Here is a 17,394-nt window from a genome sequence, read left to right as displayed (position 1 = left end):
GAGTGGGATTCTATAGCTAAGCAGGGAGGAGTGTAATATATTCAATATTTCAGTAATATTGCAAATATATTGTTTGATTAAGTATTCTTTGTTTGTTTACGTGATTCATTTTGGGTTATATGTACAGTACTGTACAAAAGTCCTGGACACCCTAGATTTTTTATAAACTGTCAGATAGTACCTTGATCTCATCATCATCAAGGCTGTCTGGGATTACCTGGACAGACAGAAGCAAGTGTGACAGCCAAAGTCTGCAGAAAAACTGGCAAATTCTCCAAGATGCTTGGAACAACCTACCAACCAGTTTCATACAAAACTGCATGACAGTGTATCAAAGAGAACTGATACAGTTTTAAAGGCAAAAGTGGTCACACCAAATATTGATTTGATTTAGCTTTTTGCTGTTCACTGCTCTTTATAGTTAATTTTTTGATATTTAGAAACTTCTTTACTTAATTATTTTTGAAAGCATCTTCGCTTCAAATAATTTTTTTACACGTGCCTAAGATTTTTGCTGCTCAGTACTGTAAGAAGTACCTGAATGGCGTATATCATTACACCACTGCATTATATGTGAGCACCGTGAGTCCCTTTCCAAGAAAAATTAAGTGGACAAGTTCATCCCGGCTCCTGAGTTTTTCTTTCAATTACTTTCTGGAGTTAAAAACATGACAATACCTATTTGCAAGGTTAACAAAGGATTTGAATGGTATTATTCTCTGAAAGTATTCAGCCATAAGCAACCCTATCTACCCATGCCATCACTTTCAATGAATTATGGATCTGTATTCCCAGCACCCTTTGTTCTACCACACATCTCAATGCCCTATCACTCACTATGTAACACCTAACCTGTTTAATCCTCCCAACGTGCAACGCTTCACGCTTGTCTGCATTAAATTCCATCTGCTATATTTCAGCCCATTTTTCCAGCTGGTCCGGATCCCACTGCAAGCTTTGATAGTCTTCCTCACTGTCCTTGGTGTCATCTGCTAATCTGCTGATCCACTTAACCATATTATCATTCAGATCATTGATATAGATGACAAGCAACAACAGACCCGGCACATATCCTTGTGGCATTCCAGTAGTCACAAGCCTCCAGTCAGAGAGGCAATCATCTACTACCACTCCCTGGCATCTCCTGCAAAGCCAATGTCTAATCCAATTTACTACTTCATCTTAACTGCCAAGCGACTGAACCTTCTTGACCAACCTCCCATGCAGGACCTTGTCAAGTGCCTCGCTGAAGTCCATGTAAACAACATCCACTGCCTTGTATTCATTAACTTTCCTGGTAACTTCCTCAAAAAACTTTATAAGATTGGTTAGACATGGCCTACCACACACAAAGCCATACTTAGAGTCTTTCTTAAATAGCGGAACAACATTAGCTATCCTCAAATACTCTGGTATCTAACCTGTCGCTAAGGATGACTTAAGTATCATGCTAGGGTCCCCGCAATTTCTGCACTAGCCTCCCACAGGGTCTGAGGAAACACCTTGTCTATCCTTGGGGTTTATCCACCTTAATTTGCCTTAAGACAGCAAACACATCCTCCTCTATAATCTGTATGGGGTCCATGACCTCAATGCTGCTGGCACTTCTCCAACTTAGAATCTCAACCCGAGGACCAGACCGATCCTTTTCAATAATTACATTGAAACTAATGGCATGATGATTAATAGGTGCAAAGCGTACCCCTACACACACTTCTGTAATTTTAGTCAGCTCCATCTTCGGTACTAGCCTACAAAGTAAACAGGACACCTTCAAGGAGTGGCGTCTGAGAAAGGCAGCGTCCATTATTAAGGACCTCCAGCACCCAGGGCATGCCCTTTTCTCACTGTTACCATCAGGTAGGAGGTACAGAAACCTGAAGGCACACACTCAGTGATTCAGGAACAGCTTCTTCCCCCCTGCCACCTGATTCCTAAATGGACATTGCACCCTTAAACACTACCGCACTTTTTAAATATATATTATTTCTGTTTATGCACAATTTTTAATCTATTCAATACACATATACGGTAATTGATTTACTTACTTATTTTTTTTCTTCTTCTATATTATGTATTGCATTGAACAGCTGCTGCTAAGTTAACAAATTTCACAACACATGCCGGTGATGATAAAGCTGATTCTGATTCTGTTGCCTCCCTTGTCTCATTCCCAAATAGGAGATCAAATATTGCACACTCTCTCATTGGGATGCCTATATACTGATTAAGGAAACTTTACTGAACACATTTGACAAGCTCTGTCCCATCTAGTCCTTTTTGCAATATGGGAGTCACAACCAATATGTAGAAAGTTAAAATCACCTACTATCACAATCTTATGTTTCTATCAACATTCTGCAATCTCTCTGCAAATTTGTTTTTCTAAGTCCCACAGACTGTTGGGTGGTCCATGATATAGCCTCATTAACATGGTGATACCTTTCCTATCACTTAAGCCAAGACTCACTAATGTCTACAGTATTATAATTCCATGTGTTGATCCATGCCCTGAGCTCATCTGCCTTTCCTGCAATACTACTTGCATTGAAATCTACACAGCTCAGAACATTAGCCTCAGCGTGCTCAGCCTTTAGATTCCTGACTCTGTTTGAGGTCTTACACTATCTTTTCTGGAACTCTGGTTCCCATCCCCCGCATCTCTAGTTTAAACCCCACCCCACCCCACCCCCCCACCCGATCTGTGGAGAACTCTTCAAAAGTGGGAGAAACATACCAAAGGTCACTTGTAACATTGATCTATGAACGATGAATAATGACCCATCAAACATCATAATTGGAGGCATCACAGGAAATTCTCTAAGTCCCTCCATGGCACAATGGATTAAAATTGGCTCGCTGTTACGACTTGATTTTTGCTGTTTTTCAATTTATTTGAAAAATTAATCATTCCTCAGTGACATGAAGAGAGGTGTTCATGCCGTGCAAAAGTCTGGTATGTTCCTGGCGTAATATTACAACATGCCACGCTAACACTTTTATTAACACTATTACATTATCCCTGGCATAATATTATAACATGCCACGGTAAAACATTTATTAACACTATTACATTTCCCTGGGATGCCATATATACACGGTGGCATGCAAAAGTTCGGGCACTGCTGGTCAAAATTTCTGTTACTGTGGATAGTTAAGTGAGTAGAAGATGAACTGATCTCCAAAAGTCATAAAGTTAAAGATGAAACATTCTTTTCAACATTTTAAGCAAGATTAGTGTATTATTTTTGTTTTGTACAATTTTAGAGTGAAAAAAAGGAAAGGAGCACCATGCAAAAGTTTGGGCACCTCAAGAGATCTGAGCACTCAGATAACTTTTACCAAGGTCTCAGACCTTAATTAGCTTGTTAGGGCTATGGCATCGTTAGGAAAGGCCAGGTGAAGCAAATTTCTCAGCTTTATAAATACCCTGACTCCTCAAACCTTGTCCCAACAATCAGCAGCCATGGGCTCCTCTAAGCAGCTGCCTAGCACTCTGAAAATTAAAATAAATGATGCTCACAAAGCAGGAGAAGGCAATAAGAAGATAGCAAAGCATGTTCAGGTAGCCGTTTCCTCAGTTCGTAATGTAATTAAGAAATGGCAGTTAACAGGAACAGTGGAGGTCAAGTTGAGGTCTGGAAGACCAAGAAAACTTTCTAAGAGAACTGCTGGTAGGATTGCTAAAAAGGCAGACTCTGGTGTGGTGGGGCACTGTTCTACTGTGTAGCAACACCTGCACAAATATGACCTTTATGGAAGATAACCTTTCCTGCGTCCCCACCATAAAATTCAGCATCAGAAGTTTGCAAAGGAACATCGAAACAAGCCTGATGCATTTTGGAAACAAGTCCTGTGGACTGATGAAGTTAAAGTAGAACTTGGCCGCAATGAGCAAAGGTACGTTTGGAGAAAAAAGGGTGCAGAATTTCATGAAAAGAACACCTCTCCAATTGTTAAGCATGGGGGTGGATCGATCATGCTTTGGGCTTGTGTTGCAGCCACTGGCATAGGGAACATTTCACTGGTAGAGGGAAGAATGAATTCAATTAAGTACCAGCAAAATCTGGAAGCAAACATCACACCATCTGTAAAAAAGCTGGAGATGAAAAGAGGATGGCTTCTACAACAAGATAATGATCCTAAACACACCTCAAAATTCACAATGTACTACCTTAAGAGGAGCAAGCTGAAGGTTTTGCCATGACTCTCACAGTCCCCTGAACTAAACATCATTGAAAATCTGTGGATAGACCTCAAAAGAGCAGTGCATACAAGACAGCCCAAGAATCTCACAGAACTAGAAGCCTTTTGCAAGGAAGAATGGGCAAAATTCCCCCAAACAAGAATTGAAAGACTCTTAGCTGGCTACAGAAAGTGCTTACAAGCTGTGATACTTGGCAAAGGGAGTATTACTAAGTACTGACCATGCAGGGTGCCCAAACTTTTGCTTCAGGCCCTTTTCCTTTTTTGTTATTTTGAAACTGTAAAAGATGGAAATAAAAAGGTAATCTTGCTTAAAATATTAAAGAAATGTGTCATCTTTAACTCTATGCCTTTTGGAAAACAGGTCATCTTCTACTCGCTTAGCAACTCATAGTAACAGAAATTTTGACCAGGGGTGCCCAAACTCTTGAAAATGCCACGGTATATACTCATCTGCTTTTGAAGAATGAATATACTGTTTGAATCACTAAGTCAAATGGCCTAACTGGTTGCATCTGTTCCACAAATCTAATATCTAAATAGAATAACCGTAACAAGTGGATGCTGCAACTATTTGGTTTTGCTTGAACAAATTGACCTAGACTCTCTAATTCCTCTGAGACTCACTTTTTTGTTAATATAGAGAAGAAAATAGAGAGTTGCGAGAAATGCTTTAAAATGTACACTACCTGCACCACTAATGGGTGGGGCTAACTTAAACAACCCCAGTAGTCTACACCGCCGTGTATACTTAGCAACGTCTGCCTGGTCCCTGAAGCAGGCGATCGACCGTGGACTGACCAGGGTGGAGGTCCTTGGCGCCGGTTCAGCTGCTTGGCCCGAAGGTGGGACCCAGGTGAGTGGTCTGCCCAGGAAAGAACTTGCCCACCTTTACAGCACTATCGCCACCTCCCAGTCCAGCTGGAAGGGGCCAGGCATCCTATCCGGCACCTACACGACCCCCAGCTTGGGCCAATTCCAAGTCCTTGTCATGTATTAAGCCAACATACATCCTTCACACCTGCAGGTCCCACAATCAGGTGGCCTTCAACAGTCGGCCTCTGCCTCCCCAGGGACAATGCATCCTACTAAGCTTACAATCAAACGACATAAAAAACATTTTTAGAGACAAGGTAATTGATTGCGTTTACGATTGCTTTTGTGTATTGTCATCCGGTATACTGGGACATATGTTGTTCTCCCATTATTTAGTGTCAAGGGTCAATCTGCCTAACAACATAAATTTCTACTTGTTAACCATTTCTTTACTGTATGCATTTTCATACCCACTCAATCTACCCATACACTATACACTTACCTATACAGCATCATAACCTGGTATGGAAACACCAATGCCCAGTCATGGAAATATCTACAGAAAGAAGTGGTTGCAGCCCAGTCTATCACAAGCAAAACCCTCCCCACCATTGAGCATATTCACATGGAGTGTTGCCACAAGAAAGCAGCATCCACCATCAAAGACCCCCACTATCGAGGCCATGCTGTCTTCTCGCAACTACCATCAGGCCGGAGGCACAGGAGCCTGAGGACTCACACCACCAGGTTCAGGAACAGTCATTACCCTACAAACATCAGGCTCCTAAACAGGAGTGGATAACTTCACTCACCACTACTCTGAACTGATTCTACAGACTCACTTTCAAGGACTCTTCACAACTCATGTTCACAGTATTCTTTTACTGCACTATTTGTCTTTTTACATTGTTTTTTTTATGTATAACTTTTTGTAAATTCTGTTGTGTTTCTTTATTTTACTGTAAATGCCTCCAAGAAAATGAATCTCAGGATAACATATGATAACAAATACATATTTGATAATAAAATTTTACTTACTCCTACAATTGCTTCTGAAAGTGAATTCCTTGCTATTTGGATACTGACAGACTACTGGCACATGTAGTCAATTCATTTTGACTGCCTTTGCAAACTCATGCAATGTGAACTATTTACAATTAAAACATAAAGCTGAGAAGGATGTAGATAAGCTGAATTGTTGTCCTGGTAATTAGTATTACCGTTTTTCACATCCACATGACAACATCTCACAAAGATATTGCCTTGCTATAGCATTTGGCTTCCACACAGCATGCACCTGCAAATTAGTTTTTTGAACTGAAATGACCCCTTTCTCTTCTTCAATGCAATTTCTATTACAATAGCAATCATAAATACCTCATATGGGCAGACGTATTAAAAAGATTCCCCTGAATGCATTCACCTTGAAGCCTACAGAAAAACCGCTTGCTCAGTGCAGTGTAAGGACATCCCAGAATTTCAGTGCCAAAGCATGTTGGTTACCTCAGTTCAACCTGATCACTGCTCCCATCTTTTGACAGCAAATTTATGTCCTTCAAAAATTTCCAACAGCGCTGGAGTGTTACAATACCTTAACAAACTCATTGAATAAAAATAGTTGTCTTCAACTCACTCTTTCTATTCATTATCACTTCTTCCACTTAATACTACAATAACAGTGCAAATAATGACAATGTTCCAAACATCTACATCAATGCAGTAGACACTTAGTCTATACCCAGCCTGAGTTTGAGCTATAGGATCATAGTCATAAAGCACAGAAACATGCCCTTCAGCCCTTCTCTTCCATGTTGAACTATTATCCTGCCTAGTCCCGTCAACTTGCACCTGGACCATAGTCGTCCATACCCCCCCCATTCTCTTCACACCCTAACCAACACACCACAGCAAGTTTCTAATAGATATAAATGTATATGGCGAATAAAACTGACACTTGATCAGCCATTTTCCCAAGGCATCGTTTGCCCTCTCAATTCTCCCCTGTCTAAAGGTGTAATGTTTATTTTTGAAGAGGTATTTTTTTCTCTCTGTCCACTTTTCGACAGTCTAAGCTTTTGCAATCTAGTGTCCTTGGCACCTGTAGTGTATTATAATATGAAGCATTGAAAGGAACTTACCAAGATTCAGAAACTTATACAGTTAGCTCCCTTTGACTGCCTACAATGTTGCAAGCTAGAGAGTAGGCAAGTACCTGATATTTTGCATGCAGGTAGCAGTCTTGCAACCTTACTTTTTACAATTGTCAATGAATGCAGTTTGTCTGCACCTTTCCTATGCTTGTATATTTATCTAGCCACACTTAATCTGACATAAGCCGACATGTATGAAAGCAATTAAATATTTAACCAAGGCATTTGCAGAAAGCAAAATCGTTATAGAAATAAGAGTGTCCATCGCACCTCTTTCTGCAGTAAATGTCCATATGTGTAACTATTGCTCAAGCATCGCAATTCCCTCATTTATGATGTGCCAAAGGGCACCTTGTTGGCTCCAGTATCCAAGGGATAAATCCTTAACACCCTGCTTTGGGCTCATGAAAACAAACCTGTAGGGCCGTTATTGTCATTCCAAACGTAATTATTAATAACACTTCATATGCAGAGAGGAAACAAGTTATTAGCCTCTACCACGGTCAAATGCTTAACCAGGAAGAGAAACATTGTCTGCTTCTCTGCACATAATTATCTTGCATAGCACCCTTTATCTCAGTCTTCCATGCCCTAGTTACTCTTTCCTCTTGCATCGTCTGACCACCCCCAGAGTGCTTGTAGTCTTATGATTATGTACTGTTACCGGGCAGGCCTGAACTGCCAGGTCCTCACGTCTTGCCCTGCTCAGGTCTCAGTGGAAGACCCGCAGTACCATCACCATACCGAGTACCTCCCTTATATCATTCATTGCCATCCCAACTATTGGAGTCCCAACCCTTCGCCAGTGATGCACTCATTTTGATGGGATCCGGATGCAGATCCCTCAGCTTTGCCCAATGTTCCTGCTATGCTCTAATTAGCTTACATGCTACGACGCTTTGCTGGGTTTCAGCTTTGTCAGCCATACATGGACTGACCTAGATGATTCAGCTAAGATAACATTTTGCTGCTCTATGATTCCCTTCTGTCAGTAGTACAGCCAATATTTACTCTACAACCCTATAAATGTCAAAAACAGTTTTCAAAGCATACAGCATAACCCAACAGGCCATCCCCTTACTCTCCTCCCACTTGGAAAACCCTATCATAATTAGCAGAGTGGCTACCATGCCCAGGACATCACCTCTACTGCTCTCCCGAAGGACAGCAACACTCAAACAATATGTTGGTTACTACCAGAAAACTATCAGTGAAGTCCATTTATCCCTGTACCTTAATTTCCGTCTCACCTTCAGGTATGTCCTGTTGTTTGCAAAACATAAGCACCTTTTATGCTGAATCCTGTTAACTATGCCAATTGCAGAATAAAAATTATTTTAAAATGTGTTTTGTGTTCTTTACTGATTTAGATCAGAGCATTTGTATATGTATTCATGTACAATGGGAGACACTACTGTATTTAAAGCCATAAGAAAACACTTTATTAGAATCAGCACAAATGCATAACAGAAAACAAAATATTGTTTATCATCCACTTAATAAACTGATCTTTGCAATGTCGAAGGGGAGCCACAGAGCGACAACCTTTCACACGCAACTTTATCTTTCTCTCTATCTCTGTCATGACATACTCTAATGCTCTTGATGTACTTATCGCTAACTTCTCCAACTCTTAGCACTAGAACCAGTCATAACCTACACTAAGACAAAACTCTCCTCCTTACACAAAGAAGTGCCCCTTTTTATACCCATTAAGATTCCTTCAAAACTATAACATAATTATCACCACGGTACTTTTCCACCCCGTGGTGGTACCAGCTGGATCCCTTATCTCTTATGACTTTCAACTTAGACACATAAGTTAGGAAAACAGAGACATCAGGTCTGTAAGGACAAAAACATTCTTCATTGATATCTCATTGTATGACCTCTGGAATGCGATCTCATGTGCAAAGTGTTAATTCCAGACCAAACTTGAAACACTGTAGGATGCTTGATAGGTGTGGCAGGGCTTGAATGCTATCCCATCCTACAAAGTGAAACTAAGCAACATACTGTAGGTGACACACATCAAAGTTGCTGGTGAACGCAGCAGGCCAGGTAGCATCTCTAGGAAGAGGTACAGTTGAGGTTTCGGGCCGAGACCCTTCGTCAGGACTATCTGAAAGAAGAGATAGTAAGAGATTTGAAAGTGAGAGGGGGAGGGGGAGATCCAAAATGAAAGGAGAAGACAGGAGGGGGAGGGATAGAGCCAAGAGCTGGACAGTAGATTGGCAAAAGGGATATGAGAGGATCACAGGACAGGAGGTCCAGTGAGAAAGAAAAGGGGGAGGGGGGAAAACCCAGAGGATGGGCAAGGGGTATAGTGAGTGGGACAGAGGGAGAAAAAGGAGAGAGAGAGAAAGAATGTGTGTATATAAATAAATAACATATGGGGTACGAGGTGGAGGTGGGGCATTAGCGGGAGTTTGAGAAGTCAATGTTCATGCCATCAGGTTGGAGGCTACCCAGATGGAATATAAGGTGTTGTTCCTCCTGAGTGTGGCTTCATCTTTACAGTAGAGGAGGCCGTGGATAGACATGTCAGAATGGGAATGGGATGTGGAATTAAAATGTGTGGCACTGGGAGATCCTGCTTTTTCTGGCGGACAAAGCGTAGGTGTTCAGCGAAATGATCTCCCAGTCTGCGTCAGGTCTCGCCAATATATAGAAGGCCACATCGGGAGCACCAGACGCAGTATATCACCCCAGCCAACTCACAGGTGAAGTGTCGCCTCACCTGGAAGGACTGTCTGGGGCCCTGAACGGTGGTGAGGGAGGAAGTGTAAGGGAATGTGTAGCACTTGTTCCGCTTACAAGGATAAGTGCCAGGAGGGAGATCAGTGGGGAGGGATGGGGGGGACGAATGGACAAGGGAGTCGCGTAGGGAGTGATTCCTGCAGAAAGCAGAGAGGGTGGGGAGGGAAAGATGTGCTTAGTGGTGGGATCCCGTTGGAAGTGGCAGAAGTTACGGAGAATAATATGTTGGACACGGAGGCTGGTGGGGTGGTAGGTGAGGACAAGGGGAACCCTATTCCTAGTGGGGTGGCGGGAGGATGGAGTGAGAGCAGATGTGCATGAAATGGGGGAGATGCGTTTGAGAGCAGAGTTGATGGTGGAGGAAGGGAAGCCCCTTTCTTTAAAAAAGGAGGACATCTCCCTCGTCCTGGAATGAAAAGCCTCATCCTGAGAGCAGATGCGGCGGAGACGGAGGAATTGCGAGAAGGGGATAGCATTTTTGCAAGAGACAGGGTGAGAAGAGGAATAGTCCAGATAGCTGTGAGAGGCTTATAGTAGACAACAAGGCTTCACACCTAGTTGAGTTCAATGCCTTTTATGTTCACTTTGACAGTCAAAACATGGAGGCACCTACACAATCTCCCAATGAAACTGTGATTTCAGCCTCTGAAGCTGATGTGAGAGCATCCTTCAGGACAGTGAACCCACAGAAAGCATCCAACCCAGATAGGTACCTAAATGAGGACTAAAGACTTGTGCAGATAAACTGGCGGCAGTGTTTGCCAATACCTTTCACTTCTCCCTTTGGCAGTCTGATTTACCCACCTGCTTCAAGCAGGCTTCAATTATACCAGTACCGAAGAAGAACATGGTTATCTGCCTCTATGACTGTCATCCAGTATCACTTACATCCACTGTGTTGAAGTGCTTTGAGAGATTGGAGATGAAACATATCAACTCCTGCCTGAGAAGCATCTTGGATCCACTCCAATTTGCCTACTGTCACAACAGGTCAACAGCAGATGCCATTTCATTGGCTCTTCACTCAATCCTGAAACATCTGGACATTGAAAATGGATACATCAGGATGTTCTTCATTGACTACAGCTGCGCATTCAATACTATCATCCCCTAAAAACATATCAATATACTTCAGGACCTAGGCTACCATACCTCCTTGTGCAACTGGATCCTCACATTTCCTCAGCCGCAGACTTCAGTCAGTTCAGATTGGCAATAACATCTCCTCCACAATTTCCATCAGCACAAGTACACCACAGGGCTGTGTGCTTAGCCCCCTGCTCTTCTCACTTTATACTTATGACTGTGAGGTTAAACACAGCTCCAATGCCATTTTAAAATTTGCTGACATCATTGTCGTTGGCCGAATCAAAGGTGGTGACGAATCAGTGTATAGCAAGGAGACTGAAAATCTGGTTGAGTGATGCCCCAGCAAGGCCAAAGAGCTGATTATTGACTTCAGGAGGCAGTAACTGGAGGTTCATGAGCCAGTCCTCATTGGGGAATTAGAGATGGAGAGCTTCAGCAAATTTAAGTTCTTCAAAATTATCATTTCAGAGGATCTGTCCTGGGTCCAGCGTGCAAGTGCCATCATAAAGAAAGCATGGCAGAGCTTCTACCTTCTTTGGAGTTTGCAAAGGTTTGGCATGTCATCTAAAACATTGGTAAACTACTATCGATGCATGATGGAGAGTATGTTGAATAGCTGGATCACGGCCTGGTATGGAAGCACCAGTGCTCTTGTACAGAAAAGCCTGTAAAAAGTAGTGGATATGGCCCAATCCATCATGGGTAAAGCCCTCCCCACCTTTGAGCACATCTACATGGAGTATTGTCGCAGGACAGCAGCATCCATCATCAAGGACCCCCACCATCCAGGCCATGCTCTATTCTCACTGCTGCTATCAGAAGGTGATACAGGAGCCTCAGGACCCACACCATCAGGTTCAGGAAGAGTTATTACTCCTCAACCATCAAGCTTGTGAACCAGAGGGATCATTTTACTCACCCCAACAGTGAACAGTTTCCAAAACCTCTGGACTTACTTCCAAGGACTTTTCATGTCATGTTCTTGATATTTACTGATTATTTATTTATTATTATTACTTCATTTTTTCTCTTATGATGATTATGAAGACAGGTAGTCCTCTTTTATTGTCATTTAGTAATGCATGCATTAAGAAATGATACATTATTTTTTGTATTTTCTTTCTTTTTTGTATTTGCACAGTTCATTGTCTTTTGCAATTTGATTGTTTGTCCATCCTGCTTGGGTGCAGTCTTTCATTGATTCTATTGTACTTCTTGTATTTATTATGAACTAGACAACTGGGTGACCCATTGGGGCACCCTTTGAGAGAAGGGTAGTGACCAGAATGAACATTAAATTTTTCTGAATGCTATTGGTATCACTTTGCTTTGGAAACTGAAGTAGAAAACCTCAGTTTATTAAAGAAGAACGACACGTAGCAAAGCAAATATAGCTCCTCCTCATTTAACGAAGGACACTTTTGATGGCATCATTTCTGGTTTATCTGCCACCCTCATGCCTCTCATTGTCATTCTGGAGACATGCAGTCCTTTCATCCCCCGTCTCTTCATCTCTTCTGCTGTTTGTTCTTTGTCCCTGATCCTGGAGACGTGAATTTCTCAGCTTTGGCTCTTCCTCTATCCTCCTTCTGTGCCTGTTTTTGTCATCCTGGAAACATGCAGCCCTTTCATCCCCCTTCTCTTCAGCTCTTCTGCTGTTTGTTGTTTATCTCTGATCCTGGAGATGTGCATGCCTCTCCTCCTCTGTCTCTTTTTCTCTCCTTTGATCCCGGAGTCGTGCAGCCCTGGCCTCATCCGATTCTTGTTCTCTCCCTCTCCTGACGACGGTTGGCGTCATCTCTTGACCATAATGTCCCCATTCCCTTTCCACATGGCATAATTAGGCTGACCATTTTTTTTTACCCTAATGCTGGATAGAAGATACGAAGCACTAACACTAAAGGATGCTGATTATTCTTGATGATGTGGTTGGCGCTCTCCTAAATGGACGTGATGTAGTCACCGCTGTTCTTTGACTGCAGCAGAGGGTTTTATGGGTGTCTCAAGGTACGTCATTACAATAAGATTTAATTATCTCTTATTGATGGGTGGCAGTTAGATCTGTCCCAATCCTGCACATGCTGATGGTGATTAGCAGAATGTGACCCCTCGAAATAGAGCTGACCTGCCCTTTTGCTCTGGTAGGTGTTGCTGCTGAGACTGGCCGTGCATATGCGTCAGGCTGTCGCATCCCAATTTCCATGATGGCAGATCAGCTCTCAGGTGAAAGGGAGCCTGTTGATTTTTGTGAATGAGCAATTTTATATGAATATATAACCCTGAACTTTGCCTGCATTCTGTAAGTTAGCATATTTTAATTTGATTGAGCGGAAAAAGTGCTGCTGTAATGCACAGTTTGCACTAATTGGAGGTCACAAACAGACAGACAGAGCATGAGAGTTTTAGTAGTATATAGATATGTGCAAGAAGATGAATTAGAGTTGTATATGGTGACATGTATGTACTTGGGTAATAAAATTACTTTGTTCTTTGTGTTAAGTTTTGTAACTCCAGAAACTAATCACAAAAAAAAAACATGGGAGACCAGGATAAACGTGTGTACTCTTAGTTCTACTTTAATAAGGCACGTGCTTAAGATGTAGTGGCACAATCAAGCAGGACATTCTTGTACTTTTACATATAACCCATAACAAATTATGTAAACAACAAAGAATGATTAATCAAATATATATACAAAATTACTCATTCTTGATATATTAAATACACATTCCCCTCTGCTTAGCTATAAACTCCAACTCTATATAGAATGCATCTCTACTGTATATTTACAGTATATGATACAACTACTATATAATCCACACCTTTGTAAATTTTAAAATGTCCCATTCAAACCTAAAGATTGAACCACTGTGGAGGATTGTTTTTACTTCTATAACTCTTATAGGATAACTTCTATCCTGACCAGTGGTGGGTGGTGGTGGTGGGGGGGGTCATTGACTGGCAGGACAGACTTGTGGCTGTGACATAATCTCAGGTTCTGAGGCCTTCTGTGGAAGAAAATATCCAGAGCTGACACTGTATTGAGCAAGGAAGGGTTAATGATCTTCAAATGTAAAGTCAAAGTCTACTGTGACTAATGTACTCTGTGCTGCTGACAATGTGTCTTCCAGTCAGGCTGATTAAAATAATTATGTTTGTATTTGTTGTTCTAAGAATCATCACATGTCTGATATACTCTTTTAGCCTGTCTGATATACTCTTTTGAGAAATTAACACTGAAGTAAATGTGTAACTGCTCAGGGACATATCCTGCAACTTTGCTACGCAGCAGAACTGCCATTGAAGTTCCTCCTTCTGATTATGTGTTTTTCTCTCATATGCTTGGGAGATAAAAAAGAGAGTAACCCATTCTCAGACAGAGTCTCACGAACTCTGCTTTTAGGAGGACGGGTTCAAAAATGGTATCATGCTACAATAAAGGCGTTCTGAAGTGATCTCCCTCCATGCCCGAGTGTTAGTTCTTTTTCCACAATGACACCTGTATACTGTATGCTGCTTATCCTGTATACTCCTGAGACCGGGTTTGAGGAGATCCAGGTGTGAGCGCAACAGACAACCCAGGAACAGCAGAGCTGAATTGTTGATTGTGGAGTGTGGAAATTGATGAGCTTCTGACTCATTATCAGTATAGTGTGCTCTGCTGACGTTGCACACAGTGCATTCTTTAGACTCTGGACCAACCTTTCTGCCAAGTCATCTGTAGTTGGGTGGTATGGTGCAATTATAATATGTCTTATTCCATTCATTTTCCAGCCTAACGCAAACTGTTCCACAATAAAATGTGGTCCATTGTCACTGACTAAGTGTTCCAGAACACTGGTCCTTGAGAGGGGGCTTCTCAACACATCAGCAGTGTCTGAGCCTATAGTGGAGGCGATAGGGAACACTTCTGGCAACATTGTAGCCACACCCACGACTACCAAGAAATCTGTATCCATGAATGGTCCAGCAAAATCCACATGAATCCCCTACGAGGGCAATACAGGCCATTCCCAGAAATGTCGAGGCGCTGCTCTTGGCATCTTCTAGACGTGTTGGCATCCTGGCAGTGCATGGCAAGTGCTCAATATGCTGATCTATCCCAGACCACCAGACAAAGCTTCAAGCCAATGCTTTTATTTTGATCATGCCTAGATGGCCGGCATATAGCTTCTGCAACACTTTAGCTCTCAGCTTGGATGGTACAACAACACTCTATTCCCACATAAGGCAACCACCATTAAGAGCAAGTTCATCCCGGCACTGGTAAAAATGGAGAAATTGAGACTTCTGCTGCACATTCCAGCCATTTTGGGTTGCTATGTAGAATTGAAACAGTGTGGGGTCTTTTCTGGCTTCCCTTTGGATCATCTTTGCAGTGAAGGGAGACATCCGATTTGCATTAGGGAGAATGCATTGAGACAAGTATTCTCTTTTGTGAATTTTTCAGATATTTCCTTTTCCAAGAGTAAACAGGACATCTATCAACATTTCCATGACTAGTCGTCTTCTTGTCTTCAATCTTGTACTTGTGTTCTCCAAGAAACAGAACATCCGTGCTGTGGCTGTTAGGGGAACACCCTTCTGTGGATTGAAATGGACACTAGGGTTGAAAGCAGTAACAAAGGTAAATTGTCTCCCATACAAGTACTGGTTGAAATGATTTACACTCCAAACTAGACTCAAAGCTTGTCAATCTGTGCATAACTTTTCTATGCAGCAGTAAGGGAACGTAATGCAGTCTATGGGTATTCACTTCATTCACTCATAACATGCAAAATGATGGCACCTATACCATAAGGTGAGGTGTCATAGGCAAGCTTCACTGGATTGCGTGGATCATCATGTGTGAGAACAGTGTCTGACCTCACCATTCCCTTTGTCTTTTGGAAAGCCACCTCACACTGCTTTGTCCATTACTGCTTCTTCCTGACTGCAAAAATGAGTTCAAGTGGTGAAGCACAGTAGCCAGGCTTGGCAGGAATTGGTTATAGTAATTGACAAATCCTAAAAGGAACCACAATTGTGATGCATCCTTTGAACTTGGGGCATCCACCACTGCTTGAATTTTCTCAGCATGTTTGTGTAATGCGTGTGCGTCAATGGTGTAACTACAGTGCGTGATGTTTGGTTTAAAGAATTCACAGTTGTTATGTCATGCTCAGAGCCCATGATCTTCTAATCTTTTTAACAAAGTCTTGAGATTTTGGAGATATTCCTCATCATCCTCACCAGTAACAATAATGTCATCCAGGCTTGCAGCACCTGGTTCACAGCTTTCCATCAGAGTGCAGGTGCAGATGTCACTCCAAAATAAAGCCTATTACAGCCTTTGTGAGTGATTATGGTGAGAAACAGTTTGGACTCTTCTTCCACCTCCATCTCTACACAAGCCTCAGTTAAGTTCACTTTGCTGAAGTGTTTTCTTCCTGAAAGGTTTGCAGAGATATCCTTTATCCTGGGCAGAGGGTATTGATCTACTTTCAGTACTTGATTGATAGTGACCTTAAAATTACCAAAGATCCTGACAGACCCATTCATCTTGGCTACCGGAACCAATAGCATTGCCCATGGATTCCACTCAACTTTGGAACAAATTCCTTCAGCCTCCATGTGATCTAGCTCACTGGCTACTTTATCACAGATGGTATAAGAAATCAGATGGACTTTGTAAAACTTAGGTGTGGGATTTTCAGTTAATTCAATTTTACGCTTCATATGTTTGAATTTCCCAATACTATCCTTGAACACTGCCTTGGCATCATCCAGTGCCTTTCTAAATTTGCACTCAGTTGACTCTATCGCAGGGGATGTGGCATGCAGATGTTGGATGGATCTCCAATCAAGTTGTAGTTTTTTCAGCCAATCACAACATCAAAATGCTGGCCCTTCTATTTTCACCAGATACAAGCCCAATGTCTTGTTGGTTATTGTACATCACTGTTACGAATATCACTCCCACAGGAGTTATCTTTGCTCCAGTGTAAGTTCTTAGCTGGGTTTCTTCGAAATGCAGTTCAAAATCATCTTGTGGAATGACTGAAACAGCTGAGCCAGTGTTCAATTTTATTTTAATTAATTTGTCGTTCACTTCTAGTATAACCCATATCACTGGTCTCTTGTTAGTTTTCACATAGTAAATTTCAAGGCTACCCATTCCTGTACTGTACCACTCTCATCATTTTTCTTCAACATCTTGCAGATTACTGCCCTTTTTGAAACTGCAAATTGACATTTTATCTTTATCTCTTCCCTGTGCTGTCCATTTATTTTTGTCTGCCTGACATGCTTGTTATTCGTGCCCTACTTTGTTGCATTTTCTGCAAGTCTGGCGAACTGTATGTGAACCTCTGCCACAACAGCAACACAATTT

The sequence above is a fragment of the Mobula birostris genome, chromosome 24 (assembly GCF_030028105.1).
Source record: "Mobula birostris isolate sMobBir1 chromosome 24, sMobBir1.hap1, whole genome shotgun sequence".
Classification (NCBI taxonomy): Eukaryota; Metazoa; Chordata; class Chondrichthyes; order Myliobatiformes; family Myliobatidae; genus Mobula; species Mobula birostris.
The sequence above is the reverse complement of the archived record's forward strand: the minus strand, read 5'-3'. Positions refer to the sequence as shown.